Genomic DNA, 15619 nt, shown 5'->3' on the forward strand with positions numbered 1-15619 from the left:
ACCTGACTGGGCCGGCAGCCCCTCCTCCTACTTCCTGTTTCCAGTGAGCTGCGTTTGGGGCCCTTCGTGCCATGTGACAGAGCTAGGCTGCAGTAAAAACAGTGTAGAGAGTCGTTTATCTGGACATGGCAGCTGTAGGGGTGGGAAGCCATTTCTTTTACAACCTTTTTCTCCTGTTTCGGGTAGGGAGACAGGTTAGAGGTTTGTATTTTCTTTTGGGGTTGACTCACTATAGGTAAGTTAGTTCTGATTCATTTCCAGTGTGTTTTGTTTGTTGTTTTGGCCATGCCCACCCTGACGCTCGCTACCTGTCAAGTTAATAAAACGACTAGTCATTGTAAAGCTGTGGCTGTGTGATTTACTTTTTTATTATTTTTCTTGTGTTGCACTCCGGCCCCCCCCCCCAGGCCGGTGTGTAACATAATTGGGGGCTCGTCCTTGCCCGTTTGTGTTTTGTGGGGTTCGTGTAGGCGTGTGGGTGTTTGTTGCTTTGTGTGCCTATTGTTTGGTGGCTGGTTTGTGTTGTTGGCCGCAAATGGAGTTTGATTTGGATAAGTTCGCTAAGACTCCTACCGTGCAGCAGTTGAACAAGTGTAGGAAGGAGGATTTGCTGCTTATTGCCAGCCATTTTGATGTGCATGCTCCAGTGGTGGTGAAGAAGGATGAATTGCGGCGGCTTATCGCTGAGGCCTTAGGTGAGCGGGGCCTGTTGGCGGGTGTGGCAGTTGCAAGTGAGGCGGGCGAGGCTGCTGTGGAGCTGCTAGCTCCTTTATCTGCTCTTTCCCCTACTCCTCCTGTAACCTCTTCTTCTGTAGCTCCTCCTATTCCTACGGTGGGGACGTCAGCTGAGGAGCTCCAGCTGATGCTCCGCATTAAGGAGGTGGAGTTGAGTAATCGCAAGTTGGAGGTGGAGGCGATGCACCTTCGGGTGAGAGCGCTAGAGCTAGAACGCCAGCCTCCGCCACGTAGCCCTACCCCTGCGCCACCCACACCTGGTCTCACCCAAGCTCCCCATCAAGATTTTGATGTGGGTAAGCACATTAAATTGGTGCCACCCTTTAGTGAGTCTGAGGTGGATTCGTTCTTTGCTGCTTTTGAGCGTGTTGCTACTGTGTTGAAATGGCCGGAGGAGGTCTGGGCCTTGCTGCTGCAATGTCGGCTGGTGGGTAGGGCTCAGGAGGTGTGTGCTAGTCTCTCGGCAGCTGAAAGTTTGGATTATGATGTTGTTAAGGCTACTGTGTTGCGTGCTTTTGAGTTGGTGCCGGAAGCGTACCGTCAGAAATTTCGGCAGTGTGAGAGAGGGGCCAACCAGACTTATGTGGAGTTCGCGCGTGAGAAAGGTCTGCTTTTTGATAAGTGGTGCCAGGCTAGCAAGGTTAAGGAGTTTGCACAGTTCAGGGAATTGATGCTGTTGGAGGACTTTAAGGGGTGCCTGCCAGAGCGGGTTGTTGTCTATTTAAACAAACAGAAAGTTGACTCCCTTGCAAAGGCAGCAGTCCTGGCGGATGAGTTTGCCTTGACTCACAAGAGTCCTCCGCCGCGTCGGGGCCCTAGAGTTTTGCCTGGGGTGGGAGGGGCACGATCTCCCCCGCTTTCACGGCGTAGTCCTACAGTGGCGGGTGGGGACCGCAGGTGTTTCTATTGTCATGAGCTCGGTCACCTCATTGCTTTTTGTCCAGTGCTAAGGACAAAGGAGGTAGCGCAGACTAAAACCACATCTGAGGTGGGGCCGGTACAGTGTTGTTCTACTGTGGACCGCCCTGGGCCAGTGCCAGATGGGGTTTTTCCGGTGGAGATAGATGAGGTGTTCAGACCTTTTGTCTCTGTGGGTTCTTTGTCACTGTCTGGTGATGCCGCGGACCAGGTTCCAATCACCATATTAAGGGATACGGGGGCAAAGCATTCCGTAGCGCGGCGTGGAATTGTGCCTTTCTCTCAGCAGTCGTATTGTGGCTCTGATTTGTTGGTGTGGGGAATTAAGATGAGTATTTTGCGCATGCCGCTTCATACTGCTACCTTGACCTCGCCCTTTGGTGGGGGTGCAAGATCAGCTGCCAATTGAAGGCATTGATCTTATTCTGGGAAACGACTTGGCTGGGGGAAAGGTGTTTCCGGCCACTCCTGAAGTCACTGAATGTCCTACTCCGGATATTTTGTGTCATACCTCTTCTGGACTTGGCGACTCCACAGTTTTCCCGGCATGTGTGGTTACACGTGCTCAGGCTCGTCTCCTTAGTGACGTGGTGGACATATCTGAGATGTTCTTGGATGGTTCTGACTCACATAATAGCCCTTCCCCGGAGGTAGACGATGAGAAATCTAAGGTTTTTAGTGTAGTATCAGAGGACTTGTGTTTGGCGGTGAACAGGGAGCAGCTCGTTGAGCCTCAACAGTCTGATGATACTTTGTCTGCCTGCCGATCTGCTGCCTTGCAGCAGGTGGCTGTACCTGGTCCTGCGTCCTACCAATTTGACCACGGGGTTCTGTTGCGCAAGTGGACTCCGGTGTCTGGGTTAGAGGGTGATGTGGTCACTCAGGTTGTGGTGCCGACGGAGTACCGACCCCAGGTTTTGAGTCTTGCCCATGAGCATCATCTGTCGGGCCACTTAGGGATTAGAAAAACATATGACAGAGTGCTCCGCTATTTTTTTTTGGCCAGGGCTTAAATCTGATGTGGCTCTTTATTGTCGGTCCTGTCATGTTTGTCAGGTGTCTGGCAAGCCCAATCAGGTCATCCCTCCTGCCCCTTTACATCCTATCCCTGCAATAGGTGAGCCCTTCGAACATGTCATAGTGGACTGTGTAGGGCTCTTGCCGAAGACCAAGGCAGGCTACCAGTATGTACTTACCATAATGTGTGCGGCTACACAGTTTCCAGAAGCTATTCCCCTGCGATCGCTCAGGGCAAAGGCCATTGTGAAAGCAGTAGTTCAGTTTTTTTCTACATTTGGGTTACCGAAACACATTCAAACCGACCAGGGATCTAATTTCCTGTCTAGGGTTTTTGCTCAAGTTATGTCTGAACTGTCTGTTAAGCACCGGGTGTCTAGTGCTTATCACCCAGAAACTCAGGGGGCATTGGAGCGATTCCACCAGACTCTAAAGGCCATGTTGCGGAAGTACTGTGTTGAAACTGATGCAGAATGGGATGTGGGCCTGCCATTGTTGCTGTTTGCCATTCGAGAAGCCACACAAGAGTCCCTGGGTTTTAGCCCGGCGGAGTTGGTTTTTGGACACACTGTGCGTGGACCCTTACGTCTGCTCCAGGAGAGGTGGCTTGCAGACCAGCCGAGACCCGCGCACAATGTACTTGATTATGTGAGTTCATTTAGGGAGAGGTTGCACGCTGCGTGTGAGTTGGCACGTAGCTCGCTTTCTAATGCCCAGAGTAATATGAAGGAGAGGTATGATAGGAAAACCCTCAAGTGTACCTTTCTGCCTGGTGAGCATGTTTTGGTTTTCCTACCAGTCGTGGGTTCATGTCTTCAAGCTCGCTTCAGTGGTCCCTATGAGGTTGAGCGCCAAATCAGTGACACAGATTATCTGATTAAAACCCCAGATAGGCGGAAAAAGTCCCGGGTCTGTCACATCAACATGTTAAAGAAATATGTGGTCCGTGAAAAGAGTCATACCGACATGGGCTCCCCTGTTGTGACGGTGGGATCACCCTCCTACCAACCTGAGGTGGATGGGTTGCATGAGCACCAGGGACCAAGTTCTGGGGCACGCTTAGAGAATTCTAAAATCCTGGAGGATCTTAAGGCTCATTTGTTTTACTTGGATGAGCCCCTCAAGCAGGACATATATAGTCTGATTTGTGGCCATACCATGCTTTTTAGTGACAAACCGACTCAAACCACCGTGCTTGAGCATGATATAGATGTTGGTGACCACAGGCCCATTAAGCAGCATGCCTACCGGGTCAACCCAGTAAAGCGGGCTGTTATGAAGAAGGAGGTGGAATACTTGCTGAAGAATGGTTTTGCGGTCCCTAGCTTCAGCCCCTGGACTTCACCTACCCTTTTGGTGCCTAAATCTGACCAAACTCCACGCTTCTGTAATGATTACCGCAAAGTAAATGCCGTCACTAAACCAGACTCTTTTCCGCTCCCACGTATGGATGACTGCGTAGATAGGGTGGGTTCAGCCAGATTTGTCACAAAGCTGGATCTTTTGAAAGGTTATTGGTAGGTGCCCCTTTCACAATGGGCGGCTGAGATCTCTGCTTTTGTGACACCAGACCACTTCCTGCAATATACTGTGATGCCGTTTGGGTTAAGAAATGCTCCGGCCACGTTCCAAAGACTGATGAATACGGTGCTATTGGGTGTCCATGGCTGTGAGGTTTACTTAGATGATATTGTAGTTTATTCACCAACATGGCCAGAGCACATGGACACGCTGCGGGAAGTTTTTGCCCGGTTGAAGGATGCCTGTTTGACAGTGAATCTTGCCAAGTGCGAGTTCGGCAAAGCTGTGGTTACCTATCTGGGGAAACAGGTGGGACAGGGGCAGGTACGCCCTCTCACGGCCAAAGTCCAGGCCATTTTGGATTTCCCAGTACCAACAACACCGCGTTAACTTCGCCGTTTTCTGGGTATGTGTGGCTACTACCGTGGGTTCTGCAAAAATTTTGCCACAGTGGTTACTCCCTTGACTGCGTTGACAAGTCCGTCACACCTCTTTTTGTGGAACTCTGACTGTCAGGAAGCATTTGACTCAGCCAAAGCCGCAGTGCCCCAGTGTTAGGTGCCCCTGATTTTACTCGCGCGTTCAAGTTAGAGGTGGATGCCAGTGCTAATGGTGCAGGTGCTGTACATTTGCAGGAGGATGACCGGGGAATTGATCACCCAGTGTGCTACTTCTCAAAAAAGTTCAATAAGCATCAGATGAATTATAGTACAATTGAGAAGGAGACTCTAGCGTTACTTTTGGCCCTCCAACATTTTGAAGTGTATGTCAGTTCCAGCCCCGTACCAACTGTTGTTTATACTGACCACAATCCCCTGGTCTTCCTTTCTCGCATGCGAAATAACAACCAGCGCCTCATGCGATGGTCCTTGTTGCTGCAGGATTTTAACAATGACATTCATCATCTCCGAGGGGCTGATAATGTTGTGGCCGATGCACTATCCCGAGTAGAGACCTAGATTCAGCATATCTTAAAGGGTGGAGATGCTTGATTTTAGATAGGAGGGTGTTATGACCCAGGTCATTGTTGCCGTGTGGTGCTGTTACTCGCCACACCATGCGGGGGCATTGTTTGTACTCTGTGATGTCTGTGTTATGTAAGTTTCCAGGTGGAGGCTGACCATTGGTGGAAGAGGGAATGAGGCCAGCTACAAATTGGGACCTGACTGGGCCGGCAGCACCTCCTCCTACTTCCTGTTTCCAGTGAAGTTAATAAAACGACTAGTCATTGTAAAGCTGTGGCTGTGTGATTTACTTCTTTTTATTATTTTTCTTGTGTTGCACTCCAGGCCCCCCCCCCCCCAGGCTGGTGTGTAACACCCGGTGTTTAGAAAAAATGCGTGTCATCTGCTCCGATACTCGTAACATGTACGGGATCACTACAGGTTTTCGCTTAGGCAGCGGTTGTCCTTCTCTCCTGGATCGGCTGGAGCTTTCTTTTGGTGCCTTCCCAGCTTTGACAAAGGTCCATCTGGGCTAACCACATTTACTCAGGGCCTTTGTTGGAGTCAAATTGTTAAATATTGTCATTGTGTTACTTAAATTTGTAAGTCTTAGTTCAAACTGTAGGATCAAAGACATTCCTTTGTCTCTGACCACCTCTCCAGCCAGTTTGTTGGTGGGGGAGGCTGAAGTGTTTTATTATAGGCACATCCTATCTGAAGGTTCTGTTTTCTTGTGTGGTAAGCTTCCTGCTTTTATTACCCTTTTGGTGAGCAGGAGGTCACACAAACGCACCCCCAAACACAAACACACACACACATTCTCTCTCTCACACACACACTTTTGTCGATACCAATTTAGAAAGTATCTAATAAAATTAGTAGCTTACTTAGCTAGCTTGCCTACTAGGTTGTTTCATTTACCTCTTAAGGTGTCTGTGCTCTGGTGATCAGGACGTTTAATCACAGCCACAGCACTAGGGAGCTTTAGGGCAACTATTAGCTAAGATTTTGCCTCCCCATACAGTACACTCTTGGTGCTTTGTTAGCTTCTTTAAATCCCTCTTTGTTTCTAAACATTAATCAGGCACATGTCAAGTTCATAAGCTGATGATTAAATCTTTTACTCGCTGTCAATTCACAGGTTGTCACTAGCACTTTCACCCTTAGATGTTGTGTTGCTGGCTGTACGGCTGATCAAACTTCCACACCTTTATAGCAGCAGAATCTGAATTTTCAAAGCTAAGTTAGACAATGCCATATACTGTATTTATTCAATTCAATCAGGTCTATTTCTGACTTATTTAACTTTTAGTCTTACTTTTATTAGGCTGATTATACAATAAGGTGTATCCTTTTTTTTCTTTCTTTTTTTTTACCTGTCCCGTTTGGTTCTTTTGCCATCAGAATTATTGTCTAAAGGCGAAGAAAGATGCCCAACGGATTTACTTTACCAAATGGACCATCCCAGCCTTGCTGTATTGGTCTATTTGATTCACCTTTTATTGTTTATTTTATTTTCACTTGCTGAATACGGGACAGACTTGACTGGGGGAAAGAAAGGGGAGAAAGAAAGAGGGAAAGAAAAACAGCTGAGAAGAGGGACGGGGGAAAAGGGCAAAAAACAAAAACCAACAGAATAAGCAGACAAAAAAAATACATATATCGATCACCTGGATCACCTGTTGAGAAAGAAAAAAGAAAGCATATTAAACATTATTGTGCAGCACGTAAGATTGACAGCGCACAGTGTGCTTTGAGGTAAGAGCCAAAAACGGTGTAGTTTGTGTGTGTGATCACCTGTGTGTACACCTGTGAGCATGAGCGCGCTTGTTTTTTTTTTAAAAGGTTCCTTCATGTAATGATCTGCTAGAGGGTGTGGGGGGCCACTGCCCCGTCCTCCAGGGCATGAAGCAGGTATGGAGGAGATCAAAACTCCAGACATCCAGAGGCCCCCAGAACACAAGAGACCAAGGAAGACCAACAGAGGGGCAGCCGCGCCACTATCCCAGAAAGAGCTGAGGAGAGTCCCAGATGAGGGGTCACTCAGCAGCCGCGGAGCAGAAGCCAGGGGGGGTTGCAGTGACGTGCCCGTGAGCTCTGCCGGCAGCCAGCTGTGCCTGAGTGACCGAGCCCCGGGCCGAGAGGCTGAGGGCACCCCACCTCCGAAGTGGCCCGAGCGAGCCCCAGGCTCCAGGCCTCGATAAGCAGCCGCCAAGGAGTGAGCCGGTGTGTACCTGGGCGCCCATCCCCGGACACAAAGAACCACCAACGCACCGATGTCTGAGGGCGTCTGCCACCAGCAGGGGAAGTGGTGGGGGGAGATAGGCCTCCAAACCTTGGAGGGCCTGAGATGTCCCCAGAGAGGTGGCGTCTGATACCCAACCTGACATATAGACACAGACATACAGGCACACTCAAATACAAACATCCATTCCCACCCTCATGCTCTCATAAGCAATTACTCCACACTCAACCAACGTGGAGACAGACATAAAGAGACGCTGTACACACAATCACACTCCCCAAGCGTCCCCAAGCAGCAAGGAGGCCCCACATTCCAGACCCCAGTCGGACGTCCAACTCCTCCTCCCAGCCCCCCTGCTCCAGAAAACAGGGGTGTGAGAAGACTCCAAACCTCCCTCCACCCACTCATATGTAGTGTTGATGTATGTGTGTTCTAAGGTGCATTTAAAACCCAGGAGGGCATGGAGCTACCTGCCAGAGCAGCAGGTAAGCGCATAGCCCCTCCTGCTAGCCCTCAATGTCTACGTGTATTTAAAATTGAGAGGTGGGCAACGACGCCAGGGGTGAGGTGTACACCCTGATGGTAATTTGGATTCCGTGTGGCGTGCCCAGCCCCAAGATCCTATATGTATGTGTTATGAGAGTGTGAGTAATGTGAATGTCTAAGTCGTGGGATAAAATTGAGGCAGAGGCAGCCAGAAGGGGACAGAGGGGGGGGATGCCTCCTTTGCACCCTGGTGACACACCCCTACCCCAAGGCGCTGCATGTGTGGGTGATTGTGGTGGAGCGGGAAGATGGAGGCAGCTAGAGATGGGGAGGGAAGGAAGGGGCAAGTGACCCCTCCCTGGGGCCAGCTCCCCCGCTGACCCCAGTAGGCACCCCCATACTCTGCAACCCGCCAGGGAAAGGGGGCCCAGGCCCGTCCGGACCGGGGCCCAGTGCAGCAGCGCCGCCCGGCCCCACAGAGCCCGGGACAGTCCACCTGACCCCACCACAGAGAAAACTGCACCCACCCCATCATCCACTCATCTTCCAGACTACACAAGACAATAGACGCCCAGGCTGAGATCTTCCTCCACCTCTCCTGTATCTCCCCCTCCTGCAGAGAGAGTTCCTGAAGAGAGGAAAGCTTCAGGTGTATCCGACCCCTATGTTGGTTTTTATTATTCTCTTTTAGTCAATTTTACCCACAACTTTTTCACTTTACTTTGTTTAATTTCTTAACAAATATTATTCCTGCAAATTGTTCAATTTAAAACAGCAGCAACATTATGTTTCAGTAGCAGTGTCTCTTCTTCCTCTTTTATATTAACAATTATTAGTTTTTTTTGCTGATTTATCTCTTTTCACTGCTGTGAGGCCCCTCTCACTCCTCCACATACCTTAGGGATGACTACGGCCCGCCTGCAGACACAGTGCTCTCCAGCACAGTGAGATCAGTTCTTTCTCAGTCTTATCTATCAGAGCAGTCCCTCTACAATTTTCTATTTATCTACAAAAATCATACATGTTTGAAATCATGTATGATTTTCGTTCCACTTCTCACGTGTACACCACTTTGTATCAGTCTTTCACGTAGAATTCCAATAAAATTGATTCATGCTTGTGGCTGTAATGTGACAAAATGTGGAAAAGTTCAAGGGGGCCGAATACTTTTGCAAGCCACTGTACCTACTAACTTCCCTTTTCCTATTTATTTATCAAAGACCACCCCTTGGGTGTATTTCTCTAACTCCTATTTACAGGAAGAGCTATTTTAAGCAATATTTACAGCAATACATTGGTTATAATCATAGATTAGTATTAAGCAGTTTTTACAGCAACAAACAAATTATACTCTAGACTACTAGTTAGCAATATTTACAGCAGTGTGATTATGCTTAGGGGTTAGTAACAGTTTTTTACATATATACACTTTGGCCATAGGTGTTGCCTCTTCAACTTTTCACAAGTACTCCCATTCTTAGATACACTTCCTCAACACTTTATTCAATTTAATTCAATTCAATTTTATTTATATAGCGCCAAATCACAACAAAAGTCGCCTCAAGGCACTTTATATTGTACAGTAGATCGCACAATAATAAATACAGAGAAAAACCCAACAATCATATGACCCCCTATGAGCAGCACTTTGGCGACAGTGGGAAGGAAAAACTCCCTTTTAACAGGAAGAAACCTCCGGCAGAACCAGGCTCAGGGAGGGGCGGGGCCAACTGCTGTGATTGGTTGGGATGAGAGAAGGAAGACAGGATAAAGACATGCTGTGGAAGAGAGACAGAGATTAATAACAGATATGATTCGATGCAGAGAGGTCTATTAACACATAGTGAGTGAGAAAGGTGACTGAAGAAGAAATACTCAATGCATCATGGGAATCCCCCAGCAGCCTGCGTCTATTGCAGCATAACAAAGGGAGGATTCAGGGTCACCTGGTCCAGCCCTAACTATATGCTTTAGCAAAAAGGAAAGTTTGAAGCCTAATCTTGAAAGTAGAGATAGTGTCTGTCTCCCGAATCCAAACTGGAAGCTGGTTCCACAGAAGAGGGGCCTGAAAAGTGAAGGCTCTCCCTCCCATTCTACTTTTAAGTACTCTAGGAACAGCAAGTAGGCCTGCAGTGTGAGAGCGAAGTGCTCTAATAGGGTGATATGGTACTACAAGGTCATTAAGATAAGATGGGGCCTGATTATTTCAGACCTTGTATGTGAGGAGCAGGATTTTAACACTAAGGAAAACAAAACCAAACTTCCCAACAACCCCCCAAAAAACTACAGACAGAAAGTGCCCCTGTTACATACACTCCTTCAGAGCCCCGCAGCCATAAATTCAAGCTCACACACACGACGCAGCATTAAACTCTGCTCCTTCAGAGTCTCTAATTAACACTATTTCTAACAGTGCAACATTTTACCTCTTAGAATAACAGCGACCCTTTGAGATTAAGGTTCTTTACAAGGTTAGGTAATATCTGCTTTGCCCCTCGGTGAAAATCCCCCTTTTGCACTCAGACGACACCAACATCCTGCAGAAAAAACTCTGCTTAGCGGCTGCCTGGTGTTCTCTGAAGTGCAAGGTTTTGGCATTCCCCAAGGCTCCCATCAATCACCCCAATACCTTGTCCCATCTGGGTCGCCAACTGTCAGGTCGCAAATTTTGAAGCCAATATGATAAACTTATCCCACCAATGCTGTGGAGGTCCAGCTTTTCATATCCAATTAAAATCAAATCAATCATAATGATTCTCTGGAGAAGAGTAGAATTCTTAAAACAGAGTTTATTAAACATTGTCATATGAACAGCAGAGCAGTACATTTAAAAGTGGAAATAAAGCAAACAAAAAAGCGAAGCAACCCTGGGTCGTAGAGCCTTAAAGCACAAATAGAAAACACACACAAACGACAGACAGGAAAGAAGCAGCAGAAAAAAGACCCTACACCATAACTTCTTGCAAACCAATCTCTCATCCATCACTGTATTGGGTCCCTTTGACAGTTTCATGGCCAAAGTGAGTCTACAGATCCAAAGGTAAGTCTACAGAAAAAGCAGCTAATCAGTTAATCCATCCAACAATTTTGTTGGGTGTGCTTGTTGGGTGTGCATGCCAGACATAAACTGCTATCCATGCTGAGTAAGGGTTTACTTCTTTGCTTTCTGGTGTTTGAGGCAAAAACCAGAATCCCAGGTACATGCCCTGCAAAGGCCAGGTTTCTTGTCTTATAGAAATATTGAAAGGCTGAACACTTCCGTCTTACAGTCAAGCTGTCTGCTTTTACCTTACAGTCATTTACATAACTGGATGCTTTTACCTTACAGCAGTTTGCGGGATCTTATGTCTTTATCTTACACCCATTTAAGGCGCCTTTTGTTTTTACCTTGTGGCAGCTTAAGGAGCCTTGTGTTTTTTCCTTATAGCTGTGAAAGGGGGCTTATGTTTTTAGCTTATAGCCCCAGAAAAGGCCACAGGCCCTTGCTTTGCAGCCATCCAAACAACTGCATGCCTCTGTTGTACAGCCAGTTAAAGAGCGGCAACACGCCGTGAAGCAGTCCAGTTAAACACAGCTGCATCTTTCTGCTGCACAGATGTCTCAAACCACTGTGTGCATCTGCTGTACAATTAAATGCAGCTGCATGCTGAGAAGGGTCCTATGCACATACTTTAGCAGTGCCAAGCTGAAGTAACACTTTGTTGGATTAGTCACACTTGGCTATAACACTATCAAAGGTTTCTTACTGATCCTCATTGTTACATTTTCAAACAGTATTAATCAACATGTGTTCATACAACAAGTGGCACAACTTTTTCATTAATATAGTGGGAGATATATATGACCTAAATATATGGGTCATGTGATTTGAACGTACAGGTTGAATCCTTAACACTGTGACTTCACTATACAAAACACTCCATTGTGAGTGGGCATAGTTAATATGAGTATATATGATTACATAATGTATATGTGAGTAATTATGATTACATGTCTAATGTATAAAGGCATATATGTCATAACGAAGTCCACAACAGCAGAGTCTTCAGGTTTCAGGCCCCTCTTCTGTAGAACCAGCTCCCAGAGACAGACACTCTCTCTACTTTCAAGATTAGGCTTCATATAGTTAGGGCTGGACCAGGTGACCCTGAATCCTCCCTTTGTTATGCTGCAATAGACGCAGGCTGCTGGGGGATTCCCATGATGCATTGAGTATTTCTTCTTCAGTCACCTTTCTCACTCACTATGTGTTAATAGACCTCTCTGCACTGAATCATACCTGTTATTAATCTCTGTCTCTCTTCCACAGCATGTCTTTATCCTGTCTTCCTTCTCTCACCCCAACCAATCACAGCAGATGGCCCCGCCCCTCCCTGAGCCTGGTTCTGCCGGAGGTTTCTTCCTGTTAAAAGGGAGTTTTTCCTTCCCACTGTCGCCAAAGTGCTTGCTCATAGGGGATCATATGACTCTTGGGTTTTTCTCTGTATCTATTATTGTGGGGTCTACCTTACAGTATAAAGCTCCTTGAGGCAACTGTTGTGATTTCGAGCTTGTGGCGGGGCGTGGTCTGTGGAGCGGCTGTGGGGGAGGCAGACAAACCTGAGCGACATGAGCAGTCATGCCTCACTGGCTTAAAAGAAGAATGAACTGGGTCCTGTTGTTGTCGATGGTGTGTGTAGCTGACAGCTTAAAAGCTGCAGCCGAGTGTTCGAAACGACAGCTGAAATAAAAGAAAAGAGTCTGAAAATGAAAGAATGTGGTCGGGTCTACTCTGCATCTTCAACAGCGCTGTATAAATATAATTGAATTGATTTGAATTACTGCACATCAGTAACACTGAGACATTATGTCTGATGATTAACAGGTACAGTCAGTGATCATTCAACGATTTACTGTAATTTAACATCAAAGTGCTGCTCATACTACAATCATGTACTGTATTTAAAATGAATTCATAAGGTACATGTCTGACAGTCAAAATGAATTTTTTGTTAAGACCACAATATACATACAAACATTTTCAAAGTAAAAACTTAATATATAAATATAGACAAATAGTTTCTTACCTTTGGATCACGAGCTCATGTCTGACAACTTTTCCTAAAAACCTTCTTGGTCACCTCCACGGTAATGATGGGTGTAGGCCCCAAACATCAGATCCACCAGGTTACAGATGCTGGCCTTCTCCAGTTTGCTCTCTGGAATGGGTTGGAGCTCCACCAAAACATCACGGTCATGCAGGAATGACTTGAAATTTTCAAACTAATCCTGTTTCAGATCTTCCAACATTCCCAAAAGCTTCTCTCTGTTTGATTGGATGTTACTGCCTGAAAATAAAAGGAAAAAGAAATACAGGCAGATATTAATCAAAAAAATTAAGCAGGTGTGTTGACAGAAAAGCGTTCTAACATCCACTGTGATATTTTGCTGACTGCTTGTACCTCCAGAAATATATGGTAGGTTATTTTTCTCTTGCAGCCATGCAACTCCAAACAGGGTTCATGCAAATTTTGTGGTTTTGGTTCTTGTCTTGCACAATGTGAGGCTGAATGAAGTGCCCCTGTTTTTCTAGGTCAGAGCCAGCCATGCATACATTACCATTGAAGAGATGAACTACAGCCTTCATCAAGTATCAGAGACTGTCCAAAGGCTTCTGTGCATTGACAGTGTGACAGGCATCATCTATGTGAAAGGCCTTGTGGATTGAGAGGAAGAAAGCATCCTCAAGTTGTTTGTGGTGGCCCGAGATCGTGGCCCCAGTTCCAGGATTAAGAGTTCCAAGGTTCTGGTGACCATAAATGTCACAGATCAAAATGACAATGCACCGAGCATTAACATCCAAGGTATAGGCTTAGTAAAATACCAGGATGGTGTGACTAAGATTTCTGAGGACCTGCCTGTTGGTACACCAGTGGCACTGGTCCAGGTGTCAGACCGGGATGAAGGGGAAAATGCTGTGGTAACATGCGCAGTTGATGGTGATGTTCCATTTCAGCTCCGGCCTGCGAGTGATCAGAAGGGCAAATACTTCCTGCAGACAACGACCCTGCTGGATTATGAGAGCGTTAAAAATTACAGTATTGAAATTGTTGCGGTGGATTCTGGAAGCCCAGCTCTGTCCAGCACTCTCTCCCTCAATGTCCAAGATACAGACGTAAATGATAATGCACTGAACTTTTCCCCGGCAACAATCGAGGTGGACTTTCCAGAAAACAACTACAGAGTACAAAAATTACTGGATCTTGTGGCAACAGATCCAGATTCTGGCATAAATGGACAGCTTGTCTATAGCATCATTGATCGTTTTGCCAAAAGGCTCTTTGAAGTTGATGCAACACTGGGGAGGTTCGTGTGAGAACCGTGTTGGATCGGGAAGAGAGGGAGCGTTATGTGTTCTGTGTGGCAGCAGCAGACATGGGTGTTCCTAGTAAAACCGGCACTGCCACAATATTTGTAAATGTTCAAGATCAAAATGACAATGACCCTGTTTTTATACTCAAGGGCTACAGCTTTACTGCTGCAGAGAATATGCCTCCACCCAGTCGTGTTGGTGCGGTTGCTGTCTTAGATGCTGATAAGGATGAAAATTCCCACCTAAGACTGTTTGTGGAACCGGACAATGGCAATTTTTTCATCCAAAATGGCACAGGAATCATCTTGTCTAGAATCTCCTTTGACCGTGAGAAGGAACGTTTCTACACTTTCCGCCTAAAGGCCGTGGATGGAGGTGACCCACCTCGATCCTCCTATGTGAGCATGATCATCAATGTCTTAGATGAAAATGATAACGCTCCATATGTCACCAAACCAGACAACTCCTCCTACACATACCTATCATATTTCACCCAAGCAGGCACATATGTGGAGGTAGTAAAGGCTGAGGACACTGACACTGGGCTCAATGCTGAGCTGGACTATTTTATTGTAGGTGGAAATCCACATGGTCTGTTTCAAATATCTCCCTACCATGGGGAGATCACACTGGCACAGGAAGTGACCAGCAAGCACAGTGGGCTACATCGGCTGGTAGTGAGAGTCTGTGATAAAGGCAGACCTCCTCTCTGCACCACTGCACTAGTCCACGTTTTTATCAATGGTACCGAGTCCAACATCTCCCTCATTGAGGCGCTGGTCACAGAGAGCCTCTCCACCCCTTTGGAAAAGGACGTTGCCGGAGATCTTTTAGGGAGCTCTGCTCTTGTTCAGCATAACAATATCCTGTACGGCAGCCTCGCAGGTATTGCTCATGTGATTCAGACATTCAGCTCTATAGTTTCTAATACGGCCAAAGAGGATTCCAACTAGAGTGGTTTGAAAATATATTTTACAATCAATCTGTCATGTCACTGGGTCACGGAGCCAGTGCTTTATGTTTAAGTAATGAACTGTTCGTTCTGATTATTATGATTTGTGATCTTCTGTTTGTTATATTCGTAGTCTTTGGATTAGGGTTTTCTGTGTTGCTTCCCTGTGCCTCGTCATGCCTGCATTGTCCCCAGCTGTGTCTCTGTTACGTCCCTCTGCAGCCACTAATCATCTCAATGTGTTTAGCTGGTGCTAATTGGCCACACCTAGTCAGGTGTGGATAAAAGCATACCCGAGGCAAGCGTCCAGGGAGCTCATTTGTCTTTGCCTTGGTAGCACCAGCCATTTTAGCCAACCTGCTATGCCATTTTAAGATAAAACCTCTTCTCACCTACAATCTGGTATTCATCTCTTTCTCTCTCGCTGCTCTCTCCACTTCATGCTGCAG

General features: G+C 46.7%; 1 pseudogene; it reads left to right on the forward strand.

Annotated features, from left to right (window-relative positions):
• The first annotated feature begins 13474 nt into the window (after positions 1-13474).
• LOC134635572 (protocadherin-1-like) lies at positions 13475-15171 on the forward strand (annotated as a pseudogene).
• The last annotated feature ends 448 nt before the right edge of the window (positions 15172-15619 follow it).

Source organism: Pelmatolapia mariae, linkage group LG10_11, assembly GCF_036321145.2.
Source record: "Pelmatolapia mariae isolate MD_Pm_ZW linkage group LG10_11, Pm_UMD_F_2, whole genome shotgun sequence".
Lineage (NCBI taxonomy): Eukaryota > Metazoa > Chordata > Actinopteri > Cichliformes > Cichlidae > Pelmatolapia > Pelmatolapia mariae.